This window comes from Ylistrum balloti, unplaced genomic scaffold (assembly GCF_031769215.1).
Source record: "Ylistrum balloti isolate Yb309-2 unplaced genomic scaffold, AGI_CSIRO_Ybal_v1 Utg370202, whole genome shotgun sequence".
In the NCBI taxonomy this organism is placed as follows: Eukaryota; Metazoa; Mollusca; class Bivalvia; order Pectinida; family Pectinidae; genus Ylistrum; species Ylistrum balloti.
In genome coordinates, this window is record NW_026782176.1 from 92,932 (window position 1) to 102,612 (window position 9,681).

Consider the following 9,681-nt stretch of genomic DNA (forward strand, 5'->3'; position numbering starts at 1 on the left):
GGATTTCGATATGATAGCTCTCAGTGAAACCTTGTTGCACGACGGAGTCTTAAGCGGTGAGTTGTTTGACAGCTCGTTTTTCAATGTTTTAGAAATGACAGATCCTTATCTGATGCTACAAAAGGAAGGGGTGGAGGTGTTTTACTTACTGTGATCTCGAATCTTCAATGTGAACATAGACCTGATTTAGAGACCAATTTCGAGGGTGTATGGATAGAACTGACCAATTCGAAACGAAGACTTTATGTCGCCTAGATATATTAACCTCCCGATTGCCCTACTGACTACATCTCCGACTACTTGAGAACGTGATATTACTTACTTTAATTGACCAAGGTTTACATGGCGGGTGACGTCGATGAAGCAGAAGACGCTTACTCTTCCGCAACACCTGGTCTTTTTCATGAGTCTCCGTGTAAATCTTTCTTTTGTTCCTATTTTGCCCTAGTTTTATGGAATCTGGGTTTGGGATATGATTATGTTCGCTAGTTGGTATTTTCTTGATTTTATTTATTTATTTATTTATTTATTTATGTACAGCCAATAGATTATAATTGGTCAGATTTTTTTTTACATTTAGCGCGATACACTGTCTTAAGGCCTTTTGATATAAATTGTTTGATGTTTAAATGTGTAAAACCATTTCGGGTGAAGTAAAACGCCCAGAAACGTGAAACTTTCCACGATTTCTATATCATTAACATTATAGCGAGACAAAGTCCCACTAACGATAACCATTGTTTAATTCATGTTATATAAACTTTAATTTTAATACAATTTTATTTTCGATATGTGTTAGATATATTTAGACGTTGTTGTACATCCTCGACAGAATCTGACAATAGAAAAGGTCGTAAATATGATGTAAACTTATAAGAATTTTCCCACCAAATTATATAGGCCTCTACAATCATGTGATTTCAAAATCATTTAAAAAGATGGAAAGCTACAATGGTGACACATTTCCCCCTTGTCTATCGTATCTACAACAAACTAATTAAAGACTGTGCTGTTTTAATGACTTCAGCCTTAATTGTATTGTACATGTTCATTATGACCTTAAAACATTTCCCTGTGTCACTAATTGATTTGTTCCACAGTCCCATTATCCAGAAACTGCCGAATAGTTAAGAACAGAATACACACTACTTTAAATTATTTAGAAAGTTCATTTCAAGGATACAGTTAAAATTTGTGATTAATGTATATTTATACAGTAGAATGTCGATTTGCTAACATAACTTTCTATTATCGATAAAACCATTAAGACGTTGATGAGTAACGACCGTAAATAATTAACACAGACAGCTAATTAATGTGACTGGTGATCTGAGCCAGAAAATTGTCAAGGAAAAACTAATTATCCAAATTTGCTTACGTCAATGTTCAGCGGGAAATTAAATAGCATAGCTATCCAGACAATCTTATGATGAAGGGCCTAAAATCTTCGTCTTTAGATATGTTAATGACGGTCTTTAAATTAAGAAATTTCTTTTGATCCTGCCATTAAGATGTTCAAGTCTTCTACATTGATCTAAGCTGAAACCCGAAACAACGACCCTTTTCAGAGCCAAACACTTCTCAAGATTCGATGTTCAGCTGTGACATACATGTAATTTTTCTTTTTTTTTTTTTTTTTTTGTTTGTTTGGTTTTTTCTTTCTTCTTTTTTTAAATCTCATTATTTGAATATTAAACCATACGCCAAAATCAAATCCACACGGTAAATTGATAAACAAGTTTTGAAACATTTTTTTTATAATGTCTTAGTTTATCGTCGAATCCCTGTATTTCAAATTACATAAGGTCCGCTAATTTGTATGGTTGATTTCAAAGATATCGTATATTGTCGCCTCGCAATGATTAATTCTCTGGCCCGTGCGTCGTCCTGTTTCGACATTCAGTGTATCGTTATACACTCCCCACTGCTACTTAGACACACATGCATCAACCAGTCAATCAGACTCGCACGTCCACGTTTAAATACACATACCAGTCAACGTTTGAATTTCTACTACCTTGTATTTTTCTGTAAACTTTTCGCTTTGGCAAGGAAGACAACGGTTACCTCCCTTGCACTGTTTTACATTACTTGAACGTTTGTACGATGTACATGTCAAGTAAATAAATAAATAAATATAAATTTTGAAATCCCTTCCCCTAATATAGCATGCACGATCGTGCATTTCGGCCAATTTATACATCAATTAAATGGTTTACATGTGTACAAAAGTGTTTGGTTGTAATGTACAGGAAGGCGTCCAATTTTCTCTCATATACGTCCCTGCTCGTACCAATAAAAACAATAAGAAAAACAACACATTTTTCGTCATCACAAATAATTGATTAAATATGTTTAACGAAAGCGGCCGGTTTATAGCTCACTTATTCTGGTCAAGCTCCGTGCCAACGCACAGGTTATATGAGGCAGTGCATTCGGCCATTTTGATGGCTGTTAAGTGATCAGTGACGACAGTTCCATGTGTAAAAATAGTTGCAACAGGAAAAACTCAACTTCGGTTTGATAGAGACTTTAATTATACCCATTGCACATGTTTATATCGATTTCGATCAATTTCGTTCAACTCTTAAATATACGTATAAGAACAGTAGCGGTTTGCTCTGACTCGTGTCGCGTGACCAGCTCGACGTGAGTTCGTAATCATTATCTATCCAACAGCGACATCAAGATTAGGTAGGAGAGGGTTTTTTCTGATCATCGTAAGTCACGTTTCTGCCTCCGTAAAGCAGCGGGTTCTCAACATAATTGATTCCGTGTGCAAACTTTCGCCGAAGTATTTACAATTATTGAGGCAAGGAAGTGGAAATTTAATATTTACATTCTATCTATTACACAACCGCTTTTCATTAACACTCTAGTGCACACTATCACCTCAACTCTCGTACACTCTAGTACACACTAACACCTCAACTCTCGTACACTCTAGTACACACTAACACCTAAACACTCGTACACTCTAGTACACACTAACACCTGAACTCTCGTACACTCTAGTACACACTAACAACTAAACTCTCGTACACACTAACACCAAAACTCCCGTAGACTCTAGTACACACTATCACCTAAACTCTCGTACACTCTCGTACACACTAACACCTCAACTTTCGTACACTCTAGACACACTAACACCTAAACTCTCGTACACTCTAGACACACTAACACCTAAACTCTCGTACACTCTCGCACACACTAGCACCTAAACTCTCGTACACTCTCGCACACACTAACACCTAAACTCTTGGACACACTAACACCTAAACTCTTGGACACACTAACACCTAAACTCTCGTACACTCTCGTACACACTAACACCTCAACTTTCGTACACTCTCGTACACACTATCACATAAACTCTCTTTCACTCTTGTACACACTATCACCTGAACTCTCGTACACATTAGTACACTCTATCACCTAAACTCTCGTACACACTAACACATAACTCTAGTACACTCTAGCACCTAAATTCTCGTACACTCAAGTACACACTAGTACACACTAATACCTAAACTCCCGTACATTCTAGTACACACTAACACCTAAACTCTCGTACACTCTAGTACACTAACACCTAAACTCTCGTACACTCTAGTACACTCACACCTTAACTCTCGTACACTCTCGAGCACACTATCACATAAACTCTCTTTCACTCTTGTACACACTATCACCTAAACTCTCGTACACACAAACACCTATATAAAATACTACTTGGGACAGTTAATGACCAGTTTCATAATTGTAATTATTGTTTATTTATTTGAGTGATATGAAGTGTACATGTGGATTCCCTAAAGTATGTCGAATTGTGTAATTAACACGGTTCTCGTTTTCAGAACATGACATTAATTGGATAGGCTTAGATATTCATTCACTTCCTCCTCTGGAACGCATGGTCTTATTAACCAAGTGTCAATCTATCGATTATTAACCTTAATGTCATCTTTATTTATTTTACAAAGTTGCAAAAAGAAAAGATATTCAAAGTGATACTAAACTCTTGTTCAGAGTTAAGAGAGGCCCAGATGTAAGCGCACGAGAAGTGTTATGGTGCGGGAAACCGGAATATCCGGCAAATCCCCACGTTGTCGGAAAGGTGACCCCCGCCTCCACCCCGCACTATATTTTCACGTCCGTTCCGGCATTCCAGCCCCGGACCGCTAAGTGAAAGGCGAGTGCGTTACCCACTGCGCTATCTGGTTACTCACATAGTTTTATTTACCAAGTGTCTATACATCGGAGCTGTATTATCTTGTCTAGTCATGGGATAATAAAATGGACATTATTTCGTTTGTGAGACAAGTTATATGTAAACAGAACACAGGAAATTACTTCTGTCACCTTCCACAAATCCTTTTTCTGACTACCATCAACAGGATGTAGAACAAACCATCCTACTCCTCGTGGTCACCATCGAAATATCAGATACATCTGGGAAAAGATATCCTTGTTTACTTCTATTGATTTCATACGCATTGCGATCTATGATGTTTCTGCCAGGAAGTTTATGTGTATAAAACTTAATTACACCGTATGCTACGTTTACACTATGTTCCCGGCGACCACGGCAGCCCCGTTTGCCTGAAACGTAGTGCGCCGTGGGACTTGGGTTATTTTTATCTCCGCATTCAAGTTTTGTTACGTTTTCTCGCGGTCTGTCACGGCATCCGTGACTGATTTTGAGAGAGCGGGGCTGATGTTTTCCAGAAGACTCAAAGGCGCACTACGGCTCGGCCCGCGGTCTTCCACGGATGACAGTACGTTCTGCCAAGGCTCATCACGTTCCGATGGGATCCCTCACGTTTCTCACGTTCTTATCAAGGTCTGATACGGTTTTCACGTTCTCTCAAGGCTTTCTACGGATGAAACGTGGACACCGGGCAACTCTGGAGCACGTTTGTACCCCACGGTATAAAACGAGGCCTCTCTAGCAATAGCAACCATTGAATCCTCAGACTTCAACGAGAGAGCATGGATGCCCAAGACGAAGAAGATTTTGTATTTGCATGTTTGCTGTGGGCATATATAATGTGTAAGTGTCAGCAGCACTTACAAAGAGGAAATGCAAGAGTTCAGCAGGCAAGCAGAAGGCGTATGAGAACGCTAAGATCCAAATGGGTGCGGAATATTGGCTGTGTGGCCGATTTCTCCGACTTTTTATACTCCCAGACCGCGCGTGCCTTGTCAGACCGTAGAAGAACGCAACGTGCCGTAGCGCACCGGGGTCTGTTAACCGTCACACGCCGAGGCGCGCCGTGATTGAACGTGACGATACGACTACCATACCCCTTAGCTTGCAAAACGGGACAGAACGCGCAGCATCCCTGACAAACCGCGCACTAAACGCGGCAGAACGTAACACAACTTGAAAGGACCGTGATATGCCGTGGAATGCACAACCTTCCCGTCCCACTACGGACCGCCTCCTAGTTTTGTTACCGCCTATCACGTGCTGTCACGTGTTGTTGCGTTCAACCCGTTTTACTACGGCCTGTCACGTGTTGTTGCGTTTACCCCGTTTTACTAGGGCGTGTAAGGTTTCTCATTTCCGCCGTGACTGCCGTGGCAAATTTTTTGACAGTTAAAAATCTGGCACGGCAACCACGGCAAACAGGCCCTGTCACGTTTGCCCATCCCGTTCTCTCGCGTAGCCTCACGCCCATCCCGTTCTCTCGCGTTGCCTCACGCCTACCCCGTTTTGTCCACGGTGGCCCGACACGGGGTTGCTGTGGCCGCCGGGAACATAGTGTAAACGTAGCATAAGATCGCACTTGTAGCTATTTGAATAATTGTAAAATTTCAGCGCGCGAAGCGAAAAACCATCAAACCACCAGACAAAATTGTAAATGTCATTCATTGAGTAGAAGGTTTCCACGATCAGCAACCATTTTGTTTGTTGGTATTATCACTCTGTAAAGTGTCCGCAACATTTTCTTTGTTGGTTTTATCACTCTGTAAAGTGTCCGCATCATTTTGAGGCAGCGTCTCCTCGATGTAGTTGGTGACTTCTTCACAGAACAGCATACAGGAAACTCGTCGCATGTCGTGCATAGAAAACAAGCGCCGCGTGTTTCTTTTAGGTGCACAGGTTAAAAGGAAAATTTACTCTCGAGAAAATGTTGGTATCGTGAAAAACTTAAATCACAATGTAACATAATCGACATTATTGTTCTCTTTGTACTTAAGTAGAAACAAAATAAACTGATACCTTACCGGCCGCAGGGCAAGGACTGGTGAATTATCTACACACGTCTGTTTTATTGTATTGTGGAATATACAGACATGTCAAAACCATGGTTACATATTTTAATTCTTTTACATCAATATAGCGGTGATATAATACAGTACTATTGTAAAGCTGCATACAGCACATCCTCTACTTATTCATGTTTTGATTCCCAATATTTGATATACAAAATCGATATTCCTTTTAATATCATACTATAGTAGTTTTATTTTATAATTTAAACTCAGTACCGGAAATATATTATACTATTGTCAGTAATAGTAGTTTTATAATAATAACAAGGTCATGCTCAACGGAGTTGACTCGGCATAACAATACGCTTTAGGGTATAAAGTAATTTAAACACAGAGACCTTTCACTGAATTATGATACGGGTATAGAAGTATGGGGCCTATAGAGCTATATCTGTATCATACGTCCCTGTTAGAACTACAAACGATCCACTTACTGGCTGTAGGTAAAACCGTAGGTCACATCACCCAATTATCAGAAAAGATCTGTACTACTTAGAACTTGACACTTAGACAGTAGAGCACCGGAAACGTAGCACGAAATTAGGCAGAAATCAATAGTAACAGCCTTAATATAACCTTAGATGACGTCACACGAAGAGTTAACTTAATCTACACCTTTTTTACTTGATCTGTGTGCATGTAAGCTTCTTCAAACTTATTATTGTTTTTTTTAACCGAGGAGGTCCGCCGCAACATCGGAGATGCTAGTGAACCAAGGGAAATAACTCCTACATGTAAAAGCTATAACAAGACAAGACAATCACCACAAATGCAGAGAGATTAGTTAATGGTAGCAGTATTATCAATAAATCACCTCCAGAGCAGTATTATCACGAAACACTTCCGGAGTAGTATTATCACAAAACACTTCCGGAACAGTATTATTACAAAACACTTCCGCAGCAGTATTACCAATAAATCACCTCCAGAGCAGTATTATCACAAAATACTTCCGGAGCAGTATTATTACAAAACACTTCCGGAGCAGTATTATCACAAAACACTTCCGGAGCAGTATTATCACAAAACACTTCCGCAGCAGTATTATCACAAAACACTTCCGCAGCAGTATTATTACAAAACACTTCCGGAGCAGTATTATTACAAAACACTTCCGGAGCAGTATTATTACAAAACACTTCCGGAGCAGTATTATTACAAAACACTTCCGCAGCAGTATTATTACAAAACACTTCCGGAGCAGTATTATTACAAAACACTTCCGGAGCAGTATTATCAGAAAACACCTCCGGAAAAGTATAATAACGACACACCTCTGGAACTTAAACAGTATGATCACCCCTTCATTAAACATTAACATTGCGATTTCTTATCCATATACATTGGTCAAGCAACAACAAAAACACACACAGTACGCCTGACAACATAACAGACTAAACATGATACAATACGAGGTCTGATAAACATTTCTTCATGATTTACGGTGAAAAAATTAATGTATTTCCTTTACCAAATATTAATTATTAAACAAAAAGAAAAGTGCATATACATACATGTCTATGTAAGTATTACATATTAACCGAATGTTTTTGAACGACGCACAACGGTTTCCAGATATAGAAACATACACGTAGATATACCTAGAGAATCGAGGATGATTCCAGGGATACAGAGACCGACAGTGAGTGTAAACCATGGAGTATCGAGGATGGTTCCCAGGATACAGAGATCGTTAGTGAGTGTAAACCATGGATTATCGAGGATGGTTCCCGGGATACAGAGATCGACAGTGAGTGTAAACCATGGAGTATCGAGGATGGTTCCCAGGATACAGAGATCGTTAGTGAGTGTAAACCATGGAGTATCGAGGATGGTTCCCAGGATACAGAGATCGTTAGTGAGTGTAAACCATGGAGTATCGAGGATGATTCCCGGGATACAGAGACCGACAGTGAGTATAAACCATGGAGTATCGAGGATGGTTCCCAGGATACAGAGATCGTTAGTGAGTGTAAACCATGGAGTATCGAGGATGGTTCCAGGGATACAGAGATCGACAGTGAGTGTAGCCCCTGAAGTATCGAGGATGGTTCCCGGGATAGAGAGATCGACAGTGAGTTTAAATTATGGAGTATCGAGGATGGTTTCAGAGGTACAGAGATCGACAGTGAGTGTAAACCATGGAGTATCGAGGATGGTTCCAGGGATACAGAGATCGTTAGTGAGTGTAAACCATGGAGTATCGAGGATGGTTCCCGGGATACAAAGATCGACAGTGAGTTTAAATTATGGAGTATCGAGGATGGTTTCAGAGGTACAGAGATCGACAGTGAGTGTAAACCATGGAGTATCGAGGATGGTTCCAGTGGTACAGAGAGCGACATTGAGTGTAAACCATGGAGTATCGAGGATGGTTTCAGGGGTACAGAGATCGACAGTGAGTGTAAAACATGGAGTATCGAGGATGGTTCCAGGGGTACAGAGATCGTTAGTGAGTGTAAAACATGGAGTATCGAGAATGATGATGATGATGATGATGATGATGATGATGATGATGATGATGATGATGATGATGATGATGATGATGATGATAATTAAAACAAAACTTCAATGTACGGTAAATCTACTTGAAGGTCAAACTTGATAAGTATTCTCGTGTCCTTCCTAGATGAGTGTGTATGTGATTATACATTATTGCGTGAACGGGTTATTTGAAAACAGCAAACCCCTTTAAATTGTACCAATGGGCTTCCGTATTTGTGTGTGTGTTAGTGTGTGTGTATGTGTGTTAGTGTTAGGGTGTGTGTGTGTGTGTGTGTGTGTGTGTGTGTGTGTGTGTGTGTGTGTGTGTGTTAGGGTGTGTGTGTGTGTGTGTGTGTGTGTGTGTGTGTGTGTGTGTGTGTGTGTGTGTGTGTGTGTGAGTGTGTGTGTGTGTGTGTGTGTGTTAGAGTTAGGGTGTGGGTGTGTTAGTGTGTGTGTTAGTGTTAGGGTGTGTGTGTGTGTGTGTTAGTGTTAGGGTGTGTGTGTGTGTGTGTGTGTGTGTGTGTGTGTGTGAGGGTGTGTGAGGGTGTGTGTGTGTGTGTGTGTGTGTGTGTGTGTGTGTGTGTGTGTGTGTGTGTGTGTGTGTGTGTGTGTGTGTGTGTGTGTTTATAAATTATTGCCTAAACACGTAATTTGAACACAACAAATCCCTTCAAATTACCAACGACCCCTCTATTCCCGCGATGGCTGTACATCTGTACTTGTGTGTACATTTATGTCCAAGATCTCCCAACAAAAGCCTATCATCATTCTACCTTCCGTAGCCTTACATTTAAATATCCTGTTTCTCCCTGAAAATGAATCATCATTCTAAAACTAACCACTTTACTTATAAAATCGTAACAGATGTCATTGTTTCTTCCCTCGGTGTACAGGATTCAATTTATTCTCTCT